The following is a 19,411-nucleotide window of genomic DNA, read 5'->3' as shown; positions in this document are numbered from 1 at the left end:
TGAAGGTCAGGGTTAGAAACAAAGGACTTAATTTTCAAACAACAGCAAGTTTCATGTTTGCAGTGGTTCCTCTTGTTGCTCATGCTCCATGGGAATAAAGCATAGTAGCCTGAGTGGATGCTGCATACAAGATGTTTTTACATCACTCTGAGGAACACAGAGATGTTGGCATACACCTCTTCTATAGCAAGTTTGCTCTTTATCCTGGAGGGAGATATCACTGTATCCCCTTAAGTTGCTACTGAAATACAACCTTGAAAAATATCCCAAGTAAAGAGAAGTCTGGGCCTTGCATTCTTGGCAAACTCACCACAGAACATGCTGGAATTATCAGGGCCATGGCAAATGGCTTCTCTTAATATCTATGTGATATGTTCCAATGATCCCTTATCGATCTTAGATTATATTTATCCCTTATTTTATTTTCTTGCCACTCTTTCTCTTATTTTGTGTTCCCCTGACAAAATCCGTCTACTTATTCTCTGCATTCAGGCACAACTAACATAACTAACTAACACAAAATGTTGAAATAAAAAATAAAACCATGAGATTTTACGAGTGCTATATTTATAATTCACATCTGTACTCACTTAGATATTATTTCCCACCTCCTCACTTTTTCTTTTTTTAATTTTTTTTTCAACGTTTATTTATTTTTGGGACAGAGAGAGACAGAGCATCAACGGGGGAGGGGCAGAGAGAGAGGGAGACACAGAATCAGAAACAGGCTCCAGGCTCCGAGCCATCAGCCCATAGCCCAACGCGAGGCTCGAACTCACGGACCGCGAGATCGTGACCTGGCTGAAGTCGGACGCTTAACCGACTGCGCCACCCAGGCGCCCCTTCTTCTCACTTTTTCAACCGAGCATTCTTTCCCTGGATCTTCCTTACATGATTACCATGCTTCTTATTTCACCAAGAAAGGAAGCAATCTGAGTAGACCTTCCAAAGGTTTCCATAGCCACATGAACTAACATAATAATAGCTGTGCCAAAAGCTTCTGCTCTTCATTGTGTTATTATGGATGAACTGTTTGTGCTCCTAGCAAAGGCTAAACCCTTCACTTAAGGATTGAAACCATCTCCTCTGGATTATAGAAAGAAATGGTGCAATTGGCAATTTCTTTGTGGTATTATCAGTTTTCCTCATTCTTCTGGATTGTTTTCATAAGCATGCACCCACACTCCCATCCAATTTTTTTTTAAGTGAAATTCTACATATTTGTAATGGACCTTAAGGCTTCCTATCAACATTATCTCCAAAGAGATCGATGAGCTTTTTCTGCATAACAACAACAACAAAAATTAAATGTGCTCTCCTTAAAGAATGTGCCACACATTCTGGGGCCTTTGGGGCAGTCCAAAACACTAACAAAGATTTGAAAATTAAATGTTTCATTTTATTCTATGGCAGGCCTCTTTTATCCACCAGATTCTAAAAGTAGAAAAGGCATAGTACAGATAGTTTTGGAGATTAAAACTCATAAAAACCAGACATATATTTTTATTCTGATTGTGAGATTATTTTTGGAAAATCATTGGAAGGTACATAACTTTATGTCTTGAATTTAGTAAGCATGACATAAATATTTTATTAATCATTAAAAAGAAAAACAGAGAACTCCATACATAAATAAATATTGCCTTTTAATCAGGATTTATCAGTCTTGAATTACTCATTTTTAAACAACTACCTCTACATTTCACCTGTTTCTTAGCATAGTCATTTTTCTTCAAGTTTTCATTTCCATATACTCACAAAACCCTTATTAGTTTATAATCCTAATATCTCCAAAGTTCTCCCATGATATGTAAATTTTATTTAATGAACACTTAAAAAATCTGTAGGTTCTCATTGTGGCTATGCTCTTTGGACAAGGAAGGACACTTATTATTCAAAGAAAAGTGTTATAATTTATTAGGTTATTGGGTATAAGGAAACAACAACAACATAAATGCTCATAGAGCAAACTTATCCCCCAAGTTAACAACAACCAAAAAAAAAAGTATAAGCATTTTTTTTTTCTTTTACTTTACAAGAGAGGTAAAAATTGCTGACTCTTAGTGGATGATTTGGGGAAAGAATATTTTCTGGATTCTTGACTTTGTATCATTTCCATTAAAAAATACTTAAATGAATCCATATTATTTCTCCTTTGCTTATTTCAATTCTTTTCAACATCAGTTTTGATTTTAAGAATTATCTTTTTATTTCTCAATTAAGACTAAAAAATACTGTTCCATCTCTAACTCTTGTGAATAGTTTTGTGTAGGCACAGCAATGAAAATGCTGCGCGCTGGATGAGCAGTTTTGAAAGAGCTGGAGTAAAGTAGCAGCTGTACTAGTGGTCATGTGGGCACTGGGACCTTCCAAGATTGGTGGCATATTATTGCGTACGTTAGTGGTTTGCAGCATGGGTCTGGAGCTGAATTATTTCTCTTCAAAGCCTAACTCTCCAGGTTATTAATATAGCAACTTGAGGTAGATTGTATATTATTTAACTATACTATATCTTGATTTTCTTAATGAAAAAATAGTAAAAGTAGTATAATCTACTTCATAGTGTAGTTGTGATGGTGAAATTACTTAATACATGTAAACACATAAAAGGGATCCTTGTACATAGTAAGTATGAGATAGCTCTTAGGGAAGCCAAAAGACAGCTAGATGGACCAAAACAAAGACATTAGAGGAATTTGAAGTCCCCAAACATACGCATAGATCAAACATCAAATACAGCCAAACATGTAGACAGATTAAACATAACAACATCAACAAAAACCACTAAAGAGTTATTTATTTTTAGTTATAACTACTCAACACATTATGTCTGGCTTTTTTATAAAAGAAATCACAAGACATGCTAAGAGACAAGAAAAATACAGTCTGAGAAGATGGAACAAAAATAAATGATAGACTCAGATATGGCACAAATTTTGGAATTATCAGTTAGGGAATTCAAAATTGTTATAATGGAAGTGTTAAAGATTCCAGGGAAAAGTGGGTAGCTTGCAAAACAGATGAGTATGTAGGTAGAAAAAAAGGAAATCCTTAGAATAATAAAAAGGAAATGCTAGAAATCAAAAACATTGTAACAGAAGTAAAAAAAATCATTTGATGCACTCATTAGCAGACTTCTCATGACCAAAGAAAAAATCAGTGAGCTTGAAGATAAGCCAACATAATTTTTCCAAACTGAAATGCAAAGAGAAAAAGAAACATAAAATGAATTATGGGGATTTTTCAAAAAGTGTAACAGAAGCTTAGTTGGAATAGCAGAAAGGGAAGAAAGAGAGAACAGAAGAAATATTTGAGGTAATAATATCTGTGAATTTTCAGAATTAATGACAGACATCAAACCTCAGACTTAGGATCCTCTGAAAAAAACAACCAGGACAAGTATTGAAAAAGACTACATATAGATGTATATTCAAACTTCAGAAAACCAAAGACAATGAGAATATCTTAAAAGGAGTCAGAGGCAGCGTGGGGGGCGGGGAGGGGGGGGAAGCACCTTACATAGAGAGAGATATGATAAACATTTCTTTAGACTGCATCAGAAGCCATGCAAGCTCAAAGAAAATGGCATGGGATATTTAGCCTTGATAGAGGGAAACAAAACAAAACAAAACAAAACACCAAGCTAGAATTTGATATCTAGTGAAGTTATCTTTCAAAGGTAAAGGAGAAATAAAGACTTTCTCAGACAAATAAAAACTGAAGGAATTCATCAGCAGAGCTGCCCTGAAAATAATGTTAAGAAATTCTTCAGGGAGAAGGAAAATGATAAAGGACAGACTCTTGTATCTACATAAAGAAAGCATGTCAGAGAAAGAATAAATGAAAGAAAAATAAAATGTTATATTTTTATATTCTTAATCTATCCAAAATATTTCTAAGGTAATAATAGTAACAATGTTAGGGGTCAGTATAGCATATGGATAAGTTAAATGAAAGACAGCAATGCCATAAAGGAATGGAAAAAGGACTCTGGGATTACTCTGTTATAAGGCAACTACACTTCCTATGAACTTATATTATGTTATTTGAGGTGCACTTTGATTAGTTAAAAAAGTATAATGCAAATTCTAGGGAAATGCCTAAATTTTTTTAAAACAAAGTGCTACTTGTATGCTGTGAGAGAAGGTAAGTGAAGTCATATAAAATGCTTATATAAAGCTAAAGAAGTCAGGAAAAAAAAAAGAGGAAAAAAAGGGATGACCAAATACAATGAATATAATACTAATAAATATGTTCATTACTAATCCACTTATATCAATGATCATTTTAATCTGAACATTCTAAATACATAAATTAAAAGATAGAAATTATCAGAGTGGATGCAGTACCAAATTGTTGCCTACAAGACAAGCCTTTGAAATATAAGATTAAATATCAGATTGAAGTCAAATGAGTGGAAAAAGATATGTCATGCTCATGTTAATCCATAGAAAGCAACAGCAGCTATTTATAAATTTCAGCAAAGCATAATTTAGAATAAGGGAAGTTATCATTGATGGAGTATTACATGATGATAAATAAGTCACTTCTCCAAGAAGACACAACAATTCTAAATGTCTGTTTACTAACAACAGAGAATCAAATTATATGGGCAAAAACTGATAGTACTACAATGAGGAATAGACAAATTGCTATTATAGTTGGAGAGACCAGCAACCCTCGTTCAGTAATTGAAAGATCAAGCAGAAAAAAAATCAGTAAGGATATAGTTGACTTTACCAGCAATATCAATCAATTTGATCTAATTGATATTTATAGAATACTGTATCCAACAACAGCAAAATATACATTCTTCTCAAGCTTGCAGTAATATTTTCCCAGATAGATCATGTTCTCTGCCATAAAACATATATTAACACATATAGAGGATTAGATATACAGAATATCATCTCAGACAAAAAATGGAATTAAATTAGAAATCAACATCTGAAAGATAATTGGAAAATCCTCCAAATATTTGGACATTAAATAATGCTTGTCTAATAAAATATGGATCAAAGAAAAAATCTCAATAGAAATTTAAAAATACTTTAAATAAGTTAAAGCAAAAATAGAACAAAATGTGTAAGATATAAAGAAATTAATGTTTAGATATAAATTTATAGCATTAAATACATAAATTAGAAAATAATGAAAATCAAAAATCAGTTATCAAAGGTTTTACGTTAAAAAACTAGCACAGTTGAAGTCTAAACAATAAGGTAAAAAAAAACAACAACAATAAAAATTAGAACAGAAATCACTGAAATTGTAAACAAGAAAACAACATAGAACACAACAAAACCAAAAACTAGTTCTTTCAAAGGTTAATACATTTGGTACACGTTTAGCTAGGCCAATTAAGAAAAAAATATAAATTAACAATACCAGAAATGAAATAAATATCATTACTAATGAGCCCATGGACAATAAAAACGTAACATTGCAATTCTACGAACAGCTCTTTGTCCTCAATTTAATAACTTACATGAAATGGATTAATTTCTCTTAATACACTAGCTACCAACAATCTTACAAAGAGAAATTGATAATCTGAATATATATGTATAATATAATAATATAATATAATATAATAATATAATAATGTGTATATATACACATTATATATTTATAGATTATATATATTTATACATATATAAAATGCATTGAATCAGTAATTAATAACTTTCCAAGAAAGAAAGAGCCAGGCTTAGATTATTTCACTAGTAAATTTTAGCAAACAATTAAGGAAGAAATAATGCCAGTTCTCCATGATCTATTCCAGAATATAAAAGCAAAGAGGAAGCGCTTCCTAACTGTTACATTGTACAGAGCAAGCATTATCCTAATATCAAATACATATAAAAACATTCCAAGAAAGGAATTCATTCTCACATGAATATAGATGCAAAATTCATCCAAAAAAATCAAGTAAAATTGAAAACGTATAAAATAAATTATACACATGACCAAGTGGGATTTACCATGTTTGGAAAGCTGGTTCAATTTTTGAAAATCGATCTTTGTAATTTGCCACATCCATAGGCTAAGGGAAAAAAAAATCACATCTAATCATTCAGAAAAAGCATTTGAGAAATCCAACATTCATGACAAAAGCACTCAGAATATTAGGAAAAGAAGAGCTTTTCCCCATCTTGACAATGGGTATCTTCAAAAATCCAACAGCTGATATACTTACTAGTGAGAAACTAGACTTTCTCCCTATTTGGAAGTAAGACAAGAATGCCCTCCCTGAGCATTCTTGCTTATCACAATGGAAGTCCTACCTAGTCAATAACACAATAAAATAAAAGGTAGATAGATATGGAATAATGAAACAATGCTATCTTTGTTAAGAGATGACAAGATTGTGGAAATCCCAAACAACTGAACAAAAATTGTTGGAACTAACGAGTAAATATGGTAGGGTCACAAGATACAACAAGGTAATTTTTTTTCCCAATATGCCAGCATGAAAAATTGGAATGTGAAATTAGAAGAAAAACAATATTTTAATAGTACCACAAAAGGGAAATATTTAGGAATTAATCCAACAAAATATGTGTAGGATTTATATGCAGAAGAAACCCTGCTAAACTCTGGTGAGATAAATTAAAGAAGATATAAATAGGGAGAGATAATTTTTGTTTTGGGATTGGAAAACTGAATGTTGTTAATACATTGTTTCCTTCCCAACTTCATCTATATATAGATCAACACAGTCCTACTAAAATTCTCAGAAATCTAGTTTGTAGATACCAACAAACCTATTGTAAAATTTATATAGAGAGGCAAAACACCTGGTGACAGCCAACAGTATACTGAAGAAGAAAAAAGGTTGGAGGTCTTATCCAATTCTAAGACAATACATTAATAAAGACAGCATGATATTGGCAAAATAATAGAACATGGATCAATAAAACATAGTTTAAAAGCCCAGAAATAGACCCACACAAATATAGTTAAGTGATTTTGACAATGAACCTAAGGCACTTCTAAGGGAAAGGAAAAGGCAGTATTTTCATCAAATGGTGCTTTGAATAATTAGTTTTCATAGGTGTCTTAGTCTATTCAGGTTGCCATAACAAAATACTACACACTGGATGGCTTAAACAATAGGAATTTATTTTTCAGAATTCTGGGGGCTATGTGAATCCAAGATTAAGTTGCCAGCAAGATGGACTGAGAGAAAGATGGAGTGCACGAGAGAGAGAGCAAACTCTGATGTTTCTTCATTTAAGGGTACTAATACTCTCAGACTAGTCAACCCCCTCCCCACCTCGTGACCTCATCTAATCTTATTTAACTCCCTAAAGGCCCATCTTCAAATACCACTGCATTGAGGGGCAGGGCTTCTACATATGAATTTGATGCAACACAAATATTTAGTGTATAACAATATGAAAAAAATTAATCTAGACACAGCTTTATACCTTTTTTCAAAAATAAACACAAAATGAAGCATGAACTAAAATGTTAGACACAAAATTGTAAAACTTTTAGGAGAGAGCATAGAAGAAAATAAAACTAGGTAACTTTGTGTTTAGCAGTAAGATTTTACATACAACACCAAAATCATGGTCCTTGAAATAAAAATGTGATAATTTAGACTCTATTAAAATGTCTGCTCTGTGGGGGCGCCTGGGTGGCTCAGTCAGTTGAGCGTCCGGCTTCGGCTCAGGTCATGATCTCACGGTCCCTGAGTTCGAGCCCCGCGTTGGGCTCTGGGCTGATGTCTCAGAGCCTGGAGCCTGCTTCACATTCTGTGTCTCCCTCTCTCTCTGCCCCTCCCCCGTTCATGCTCTGTCTCTGTCTCAAAAATAAATAAACATTAAAAAAAAATTTTTAAATGTCTGCTCTGTGAAAAACCCTGTTAAAAGAATGAAGATACAATATAAACACTAGGAAAAAATATTTGTAAAACAAAAATGTGATAAAGGACTTGCATCCAAAATATACAAATAACTCTTAAAACTCAACAATAGAAACATAAGCAACCCAATTTAAGAAATGAGGCAAAATTTGAAGACATCTAATCAAAGGAGATAAATAAAAATAAAAGCATATGAAAAAATGTTCCCCCTATTTTCATTTGGGGCACTGTAAATTAGACCAGAAATGGGATACCAGTACCTACCTATTAGAATGATTACATTCCAATAAAAACCTGGCAGTATTAATATCTGGCAAGGATGCAAATAACTGGAACTCTTACTGACTGCTTTTCAGAATGTCCAATAGTATAGATACTTTGGAAGACAGTTTGGCAGTTTCTTACAAAGCTGGACATAATCTGACCATAAAATCTGTCAATCATGTTCTTAGGTATTTACTCAGCTAATTGAACACTATATCCACACAAAACCATGTGAATGCAGAGAGAGGCTGTATGTATAATTGCCCAAAACTGAAAGCAACGAAGCTGTTCTTTCAGTAGGTGAACTGATAGGCAAACTGGTTATACTCTACAATAAAAAATGGGATACCAAGCCACAGAAATACCTAGATGAATCTTAAATGAATTTTACCCAGTAAAAACACCCAGTCTGAATAGTTTATATACTGGATGATTTGAATCATGTGACACTTTGGAAAAGGCAAAACTATAACAATGATAAGAGGTCCATGGGTCCTAGGGGATTTGGTGGTGAGTGGGTTAATAGGTGAAGCACAGGGAGTTATTTTAGGTCAGTGTATCTATCTGCATTTTACTGTAATGGTGGATATCTGACTGTATGCATTTGTGAAAACCTATAGAACTTCACTGTAGCACTAAGACTTAACCTTAATGTATGTGAAATAAATAATAATTTAGAAATTTGGAGGATCCTTATTTGGAAGACAGAATTGGCCAAACAATATGAGTTTATTACAGATGTATGAAATAACCTGACTAAAGGTGGTGAGGAAAAGGGCTAGCCTAAGGGACTTTGACAGAATCGAGTCAATGACTAAAGGCAAAAGAAATAGCACATAAGGGCACTACTCTTGCTGTTAAAGTTTCTCATGAGAATATGAGTTAAGTGTTATAATAGTACTGTATATGTACACTGGAATTAGACAATTTAGTAACTGGATGACAGCTGGTAGGAACCAAGTTCTCATTGTTAGGATGGGAGTACAGATACGAGAGGTGGGGGGGGGGTATCTGAATGAACTAAGTAGTCATGGACTAGAAATAAAGATTTCAGTATGAACTGATGTTTTGCTTAATATAGATTTGGTTAGATATACACATAGAAATATTTATAGATATATACACAGGTTATATGCATACATATATTTTGCTGTTCTGTCACCTTAGAGCCCCTAGAAGCAAAGACACCCCAGTACCAACCAGCATACCTAGGATGCAGACTTCGGTTCTGAATACCATTCTTAAAAAAGAAAAAAAAAAAGAAAAAGGAAAAAAAAAAAAGGAAGAAGAAGAACCAGAACAGGACTTCCTAGAGAAATAGCTGAATCTAGGACTGGGTTAAGACATACCAAGATGAGTTCTGTAGCATCTGGTAGCTTCAGAAAGTGACATTCTCAAAAATGGTACAGGAGCCAACTGAAAGAGATCCCAATGGCACAAAAGGAAATAATTTGAACAATAAAAAATAATTTACTATTGGATTATAGCTCAAAATGTAAAATAAATAAGAGTCTGGACTGTTATAAATTAATTATTAAGGAAGTATATATGTGGGGGATAATAGACAGTTAGGCAGAAGCATTCCAATAACTCATGTAGATACTCTGCATGCAAGTAGGCCAGGCACTACTTCTCACTCCCCAAATGTGGGCTGTGCTGAGTGACTTCCTCCAGAGAGTACAGTATGGAAAGGAGAAAGGGAAATAGTAACTTTACAATGAAGGAACATGACAAACACTACCTCAGCCATGGGATCAAGGTTAACATCAACAGTAATAAGTGATCTTGACATCATGTGTCTTTAATAAGGTGTGATGAAATGGCACTTCACCTCTGTGGTCTTCCTCTTTAAAACCAATAATTCTAGTCTAGTCATGAGAAAATATATCAAGCAAATTTCAGTTGAGGAGTATTCTCAAAACTGACCAGTACTCCTCAAAATACCTAACCAGTACTCCTCAAAACGGCTGGGGTTATCAAAAACAACAAAAGTCTGAAAAAAATTCACAGCCAAGAGGAGCCTAAGGAGTTAGGATGACTAAAGGACATGAGTTTTTAGCCGCAGAAATCAGAATAAACTGTGGACTTTTGTTAATAAAAATGTTCCAATATTTGTTGATTTGTTGTAACAAATGTACCATACAAATACACAGTGTTAATCCTGGGGGAAACTGGGTATAGGGTCTATGGGAACTCTCTGTAGTGCTCCTTGTGTTTTTTCTGTAAATCTAAAACTATTCTAAACAAATTTCTTTCTTAATTTTGAAAATAGACTAACTCATGTCTAGCCGCTAGAGATTTTGATTCAGTAAGTCTGGCATGAGGCCCTACAAATGTCATTTAAAAAAAAATTAACGTTTATTTATTTTTGAGACAGAGAGAGACAGAGCATGAACAGGGGAGGGGCAGAGAGAGAGGGAGACACAGAATCTGAAACAGGCTCCAGTCTCTGAGCGGTCAGCACAGAGCCCGACACAGGGCTCGAACTCACAGACCGCGAGATCGTGACCTGAGCCGTTGTCGGACGCCTAACTGCCCGAGCCACCCAGGCGCCCCCAAATGTCATTTTTTAATAGTTCCTGAGACACTAGGTAGCAGAATCAAGAGGAATGGGCTCGACTGTAAGTTTGGTGAAGACAGCAACTCTATAAGTGAAGCTAACTACTTTATCCATATATACAATCACAGTGCCTGGTACTGAGTAGATAGGAAATTAAGTATTTCCTGAATATTATGAATTGTAGCACACGATAGTGAGAAATGAAACTAGTTGTTATTATTGAGCAGAGGGGGAAAACATAATTTTAACTTATTAGTAAACATTTTTGATGGTCTGCACATTTGTTTGAAACCCAGATAATGAAAGCATTTTTATTCTACATAACATCTCTGTTGATAAGTGCAAAATGTGTATTTGCCATATTGTATAAATAATTAAGCAATTACAATCTTTTCTGTGTCACAATATTAGAATCTCTTTTGTGTTGATGAGAAAAAGATTAAATTTCAAAATGGCATGAGAATATAAACAGAAGTAGTATGCTAACAAATAAAGATATTCTAATTCATTATATTTCTATTCTGCAACAGATCTATTTTCTTTGAAAATATTTCATATATGTTTGTATACCCATACATGTAACTAAATGATGATCTTTTTTTTTAGCCTTTCCATTTGTAAATACCAGCACCTAGAATAATAAAAAGTGGAAAAATAAAAGCTTTTGAAAAAAGAAATAAATACATGAATAAATGCATACACTAAAGTTCTGGAAACATATTTGTATATCCTGCTGAATCCAAATTCATTACAACTACTGATTATCCTGGTTTAGTATCTTCATTTGCCTGTATTTTTATGAATCTGTGTATATGTATATGTGTGTATATGTATACTATATGTGTACATATGTTATATATGTAAATCTAAATATTCTATAAATATGTATATTTAGGTTTACATACATTGTTATTTACAAAAGAACCAGTGAACTATGAGAGTAATTTTAAGGGCTCACCAATTATAGAATCAAACATGTTTTATTCAGATCTTAACAAACCAGGTGGCCAATTTTACTAAAATACCTGGCCATAATATCTTCCTTGTAAAAATTTTAGTTTGCTCATTTTCTTCTCATTAACATTTCCACCAGAGGGTGCAAAAGGGAACAAAATTGAGATTTATCTCATATTTTGTACTAAAAACCAGAAATGAAGAAAATTTGAAGAAATGGCCTAAATTTATTTTTGTATTTCTAAAAATCATGAAATCTAATTGGTTCAGATAGGGTATGAAAATGGTTTTATATCCAATTTGGGTAGGCAGTACTCTATAGCAAAATGGTTAAGGATGATTAAAGGCAAAGCTGGGTTTATATTTGGCTTTGATACTCACTTTCGAGAAGGCTGCATACACCTCTCTAAGCCAGTTTCCTTCTCTCTAAAATGTCTCGTGCACCCACTGAAAATTTCACATTTTGTTCTTCACAGTGGGGATATTGAATTGCAAGATAATTATTAAGTAGACCTACATTTCTAATTTATAGAGTTAAATAAGATTTGCATGAGACAATTTTTTTGTAAGCATTTAATTCAACCTATAACACATAGCACTAAATAAATAGTAGAGGATGTTGCCTCTGTTTTGCCTCTAAAAGTGTTCTGCACCCCATTGTACCATGGATGTGGAGGTTCCCCACACCAGTAACCAATTCTTCAACACCAGCAGGGAGTCTGAGAAGTCAACTGAATTCTAACACTACCTATCCCTGATAGCATTAGATCACACAGGTTGAGAGTTCAGTTCTACAAGACTACTCCCTTACCCCCTACAGATTCCAGTTACAATCCTGGGTTTTACCTGTGTTCTGACTAACTGGCCTTGAACTGGAAGTTTGAACAACCCCTTCCAACTCAGATCTCAATCACAAGTCCACTTTGTGACCTGTACTTCTGACAGACTGGTCATAAATCAAAGGTTCCCATGATCTCCTCCTTGAGTTCAAGTGTTTGCTAGAGAAGCTCATAGAACTCAAAGAAACATCAAACGTAGTGGGTTACTGGTTTATTAGAAAAGGATATAACTCAGAAACAGCCAGATAGAAGAGATACATAGGGCAAGGAATGGGTAAAAGCTTGAAGCTTTCTTGTTCTCTACAAATGTACCACTTTCTCCAAATCCTTATGTGTTCACTAACCCAGTAGATCTTCAAACCTAGTACTTTTAGGTCTTCATGGAAGCTTCATTACATGGATGTTATTGATTAAATCAGCATTGCCAATTGCAACTGATCCAACTTTCAGCTCTCTCCCTACCTTGGGTGGAGGGATATGATGGGTATGGGACTACTAATTCTAGCCCTCTGATCACATGGTTGGATCTCTCAGCAGCCAGCTCCCATCCTTAGGTGCTTTCCAAAAGTCACCTGTCAACATAAGACTCCTTTATCAATCACCCTCACCAATTAAGAAACGCCAAGAGTTCTAGGACTTTTGTGACAAGAATGGCAAAAAAGACCACACACACACACACACACACACACACACACACACACACACGTATATTTATGTATATGTATGTATATATGTGTATACATATGCACATTTATGTGTATATGTACATATACATATCTTATTATAAATCATGATATCACAGCCTCCCACATTTTCCTCCCTTTCTCCTTCTTCTCTTACCTCCTACTCCTTCTTTGTAGTGATATTATTAGTTCCAATGGACATGCCCTCCATTAAAATAGCTTCAGGGAGATAAATGACATATAAAATGAGTATTATAACCAGTGAGTAGCAAGGAAATGCCTGAATCCAGCTGCAAAGAAAAAATCATGTAAGGTTTATATGGTATATTAGAGATGAAAGGAGCATATTAGTGTTGGCCAGATCAGTGCCCGAAATTCAAACACAAACAATGGGGCACGTTTCATAGCCTTTTCAGGTAGGAACTGAGGAGTTGTGGTACAACAAGCTAAAATATGGGGCCAAACCAAATACCTTAAGTTATCCATTGTGAAGAGTTCCTAAATGTTACTTGAAATGAAACAAAGAACAATTTTGTTTATTTCAGAAAAGTGGGTTTATTTGGGAATAACAGAGGAAATGTAATTTGCAACAAACAAGTCTTGGTGAACCATAGGCAAGTTTGAAGTGACAATGGGGAGATGAGCTTTTGTTAGGTATTAGGAGATAATTGGGGGGGATTACTTTGAACAAAAGTTTATTGAAGAACTGGAGTTCAAGGTTGTGGTTGTGCAAGTGGTGGCTATTGCATTGTTGCTGGGGCAGGGAGGGATCCTCAGAGCTTTTCTTAAAAGCAGGAGATAAAATTCCTATATGGAAAATGTCCCTTGTTTTAAGTCACTTTCTTATTCTTGCTAGGTTATGCAGGCAGAGAGGAGTGGTACATATCCTCCTGAATCCATTTTATTTTATTTTATTTTATTTTATTTTATTTTATTTTATTTTATTTTATTTTATTTTATTTTATTATTTATTTTATTTAAAAAAACAATAATGTTTATTTATTTTTGAGAGAGAGAGAGACAGAGTGAATGGGGGAGGGCAGAGAAAGAGGCAGACACAGAATCCAAAGCAGCACAGAGCCCAAAGTGGGGTTCGAACTCACGAGCCATGAAATCATGACCTGAGCCGAAGTCTGACGCTCAACCGACTGAGTCACCCAGGCGCCCCTTCCTGAATCCAGGAATGATGGAATAAAGGAAATGAGGTTTCCTTTATTTTCACATAAATGTGAAGTGTTTAAATGATGTATTATTGAACCCAAGAGTGTCATTTCCTCCTTTCTGAGTTCAAGTTATAAATCAGTCTCTTATTTCTACCCTGGCAATATAAATAAAGTACCCTTTTGACCTATACTCAGAAAGTAAACACACTTTCCCCAGAGAACTATTGGTGTAGTAGATACATGGGGCCAGTAGGAAGTTTGGATCAAGTAGCCACTAGAAAATAATCACGTTGTATGTCGTACCTGTGAACTCCCCAAAATTTGGCAGCTTTCTCCTCATGCATTCATTGTAACTCCCAGATGTGTTTTTGTTTGTTTTACCATCTAGGCTTCATTATTCCCAGTTTTCAACAGACATACAGGGTTGTGAATTTATGTTCACAACCCTTCAAGATCAAATTCTCACACCTCATCTTTTATAAATGCTGCCAGTACTCTTTAAAATGTTTCAGTGGCCTATGTCATCAAAGATTTCCTAGAGGATATGATCCTTGAAAATCATAGCTATTTGAAAAAATATTAGCTATTAATTGAGACATCTTTAGGCATCTCTCCATGAATCACAATGCTTTCTTTTCCCATGTCCCATTTGGGTCAAGAGAAAACACATACAGCTTCAAATGGTTCTGTGAAATTTGTGTGATGCTCAGTGTGCTGTGTACCTCTAGCTCCTCATACATGTAAACTTCCTATTTGACATATGGAAGGATATACTCATCTTTAGCAATTAATATGGCTTATTCTTTTTATGAAGAATATTTTTTGATGTGGTAACCATCTAAGTAGTGATTCTCGATAACTAGAATCGGGCTGAAGTTTTGAGTGCAATACTGGCCCTAAATTCTCAGAGTTAATGGCCATTGATGGAGCCCATGTCAGAGTTCCCAGGGTCCCATGAACTATCCTTCCACTCCCTGCAGCAGAACATGATGTGTGTAATGATGGGAAAACTTCTGTAGAGCATGGGGGATGTCAGCCATTCCTCAATATTAAGAAATCAATGTATCTTTTCTCTAGTGGCACAGTGTCATTTAGATAGACTCCCAACACATTGCTACAGTAAGTCACTATATTTTATTTAACATTTGATCTATGATTAGGAACAAGCCAGATCTATGTATACTTAAGCTTATCTCAACAAAGGATATTTAGTTGCCCTTTTGCTCTTGCTGAGTACAAAGGCAACATCTTGCCAGTCTGTCAATCATCAGTCATGTTAAAACAACTCTCCCATTACATATCATAGATATTCATGCTGGGTTTTCCAAACTCTAAAGAGGGTATGAATTTCATATATGGTTTAAAAAAATGATGTTTTAATTAATATTTTCAATATTCCTTCCATTCTAGGTCATAATTATTTAAGGTGTCATTTGTAAAAATGGAAAATAATGAAAAGTTCAATAAAATGTAGTAGGTGAATATCTGGATAGTAACCCAAAGGTTAAGACCTAGAACAAGTTTATAATTTTTGTAATAGATAGTACTTGTTCTCCAAAATTTATAGAAATGCCATTGTATTTTATAGAAATCAGAAAAATGCAAACATTAACAAATCAGACTGTGTAATAATGTTTTCAGGCCAAAGTTACGTATAGAAATGGAAATTAAAATATATTTTTTAGCTATTGAAGTACTACATAATATAGTACTATTTAGTTAGACTATACTTTGTAAACTGCTTGATACTCCTGAATAGCAAAGATATTAACTTAACTAATGATCCTTTAAATGGACATGTAAAATATAATTTAAGCTACTTGCAACATGAAAAAGAGAAGCATCATTTGTTACTGCCAAAAATCATTGGCATGTAGAAATCAGAAAATCATTAGCCTTGATAGGAATAGCTTAATACAACAGAGAAGAGAACACATTATTTAGAGCAGCTGAAATGACAATTGAGGCAACCATCGGTGAAATGCAGAAAAAAAGCAGATACGATTTAGTGAATGATAAATTCTGTACTTAGTGTTTACATGCAGAGGAACAGAAATCTTACTCATTAACTAATGCACTTAGTTTGTGAGCCAAAATGCTTTAGACTGTAGCCCTAATTGTCATAAATGTTTATCTCTGTGCAAGTTTAATTTAGGCTTAAGAAGAAATATTATCCTGAGTGATGAGTCATCCTACATTTTTTTTTCATTTTCTTCATTAGCCTAAGTTGGTTTCCTTAAATTTCTGCTCAAATCCCTCCTCTTCCATGAGGTCTCCTCCATAATACTCCCAACTAGAATTAGTCTTTTTTTTTCTTTCATTATGCTCCACTCTTTTTACACTTATTCTAACAGTGTGCCTAATGGTATATTTAGAGGCATACCTCATTTAGTATTGTCTTCTAGAGCACCAATTTTCATAGCTGTTTAGTGTAGTGTAATACTGTGCTTTCCTCAGTTCGAATGACACTTGCCAGTCTATTTATGCTTTTGAATCTCTGTCACTAACAAACTGAGTTTCAGATGACGATGATTTCTCTTTGATTCTCAGGAAATAAATTGAAAGTTTCCCCTAATCTGAACAAACATGGACCATTTCAATGTCTTTTAACCACCAGGCGGGCTTGCAGCGTGGCATGTCTGAACCTTAGATGGATATGGGTTCTGCTGTCCCCACCCAATACACCATTTGAAAATCTATAAAGAGTGAGAATCGGGGTGCCTGGGTGGCTCAGTCAGTTAAGCATCCGACTTCGGCTCAGGTCACGATCTCATGGTCCGTGAGTTCGAGCTCCACATCGGGCTCTGTGCTGACAGCTCAGAGCCTGGAACCTGCTTTGGATTCTCTCTGCTCCTCCCCTGTTCATGCTCTGTCTCTGTCTCAAAAATAAACATTTAAAAAAAAGAGTGGGAAGTCAGTCAATTATCCCACACTTTTTGCTAATTTAATTTTAAGTCACTGGGTAGGAACACATCTCCAAAGGGGCTGTTGTGACTTATTTATTTATTATTCACATTTATGGAACTCCCCTACACTCCATTTCAAAAGGGAGTATACGAGATAGGACTTTATTTTTGAATGTACCAGTGTACCCTTTAACACTGAGAGTTCCCCAAAATAGAGATCATATCTCAGTGATAAAATCTTAACTGGCTATAAGATCAACTAAGCAAGGTAAGTGTGTGGGGAGGACAAAGTTAGCATTATCAACAGAGGAACACATTGAGTATTAGCAATTGAAAAGTGCCTAGCCACTTAACGTGGAAAATAGCTATTAAGTTTAATTGACTGTTTCCATGAAATACTGTAAATATAGTTTTCCTGTACCATCTAATTTTTCTTTTCTTTTTTCTAAGTTTTTTTTAACGCTTATTCATTTTTGAGAGACAGAGACAGAACGTGAGTGGAAGAGGGGCAGAGAGAGAGAGGGAGACCCAGAATCTGAAGCCAATTCCAGGCTCTGAGCTGTCAGCACAGAGCTGGATGGGGGGCTCAAACCCATGAACCACAAGATCATGACCTGAGCTAAAGTTGGACACTTAACCAACTGAGCCACACAGGTGCCCCTGTGCCTTCTAATTTTTCAAGAGAAACCAAATGTGACTTTCATGATATTTTAAAAATATTGATTATTTAATTTATATTATAGCTATTTTTAATATTGTGCAGTTCAAATAAAATACATTTGTGGATGTGGTCCAGCTCATGGGTTACCCATTTACCGCTTCTTCATAACCTTTCTTGTCTTTTCCCCTCCATTCCTGACTTGTTTCTCCTTCTTCTTATTTCATCTATTTTTTCTTTTTCTCTGTGTATGTGTTTCCATGTGTACATATATGGGTAGCTTGTATAAATTAGTGACATTCAACCCAGTATAAATCAGATGGAAGAAATATGAAAAATAATAATATGAAAGAAAAAATAAATTAGGACAAATATAGATATGATCTGGGAGTACTGACCAAGGTCTTGGCATGGTCATAGATTTCACTTCAACCTTTTCATTAAAAAAAAAAAAAAACCTTAGAAATATCATACCAATTTCTGAGGGAGAATCATGGATTTTCCTCATGCTGAATTTTGAGAGATAATACATTTTTCTGTACAGTATCTTATACAGTGTCCTTAAGAACATGTCTACAATAGATATGAGTTTTGTAGTATCACTTTTTTATTGTGTTTGTGCAAAACAAGGCATATTAAATATAAATCTACTGTTTTCTGTAGTCTCAGTGAAGGTACAAAATGATGAAAATCAGGAGCAAAACTGATAACTGCATTCAGTCGTCAGAGAAATTAATAGAATATATGTAAGTCTAAAGACATTTTATTCATTTTTGAATCCTTAGAGACTTTAGCACCATTTTTTGTGTGTAGAAAAGTGAGGTGAAGGCATGAACTGAATTAAATACATATATGATGATGGGTAAAAAGAAGCATCTCAAATTTAAAACATTAAATTTAAGAAAAAGTCACTAATATTCTTGGTGACAGTGCAATTAAAAATAAACTTAAAAAGTGTTTTTGATATCTTACAGACTTTTTATTTACACAGTTACAAATACAGGCCTACTACAAATGCTGACAACTCTCAGGTGAAACTGTAAAAATATTTAGTAGCAGGATGCATCTGATGATTTTGTAAGTTTTTTCTTTTTTAAAATTTATTTAAAAAAAAAAGGATCTACTCTAGAGCATCTTTTTTAGTTTACATTTTTAGGGTGACAAACCAATCTACATCAATATCTCTGAGACATAGCTTAATCATAGCACTTTTTGAAAAACAGGTTCATGTGGTCATGTTAAACCAGGGTAAATGGTCCACTGATTAGCTAGCTGTCCAATGATACATTAGACTTTTCCTCTTTCAAGTGTGAAAACTAACCATCAGAAGAATATTTAAGCTGTAAACTCCCATTTTCAGGTTTGCAGTAACCAGGGAAAGCTAATCTTCAGAGAGAAACAAGAGAGTGGAGCAAATATGTAGAGAAAGATGAGTGAGGGACTCTTGAAAAATGGAGAAAAGTAAGTCTTGACTTCAGTAACTCAAAGCCAACAGCCTTGTCTAGAAACAT

The sequence above is a fragment of the Prionailurus bengalensis genome, chromosome A1, assembly GCF_016509475.1.
Source record: "Prionailurus bengalensis isolate Pbe53 chromosome A1, Fcat_Pben_1.1_paternal_pri, whole genome shotgun sequence".
NCBI classification, from domain to species: Eukaryota; Metazoa; Chordata; class Mammalia; order Carnivora; family Felidae; genus Prionailurus; species Prionailurus bengalensis.
The sequence above is the reverse complement of the archived record's forward strand: the minus strand, read 5'-3'. Positions refer to the sequence as shown.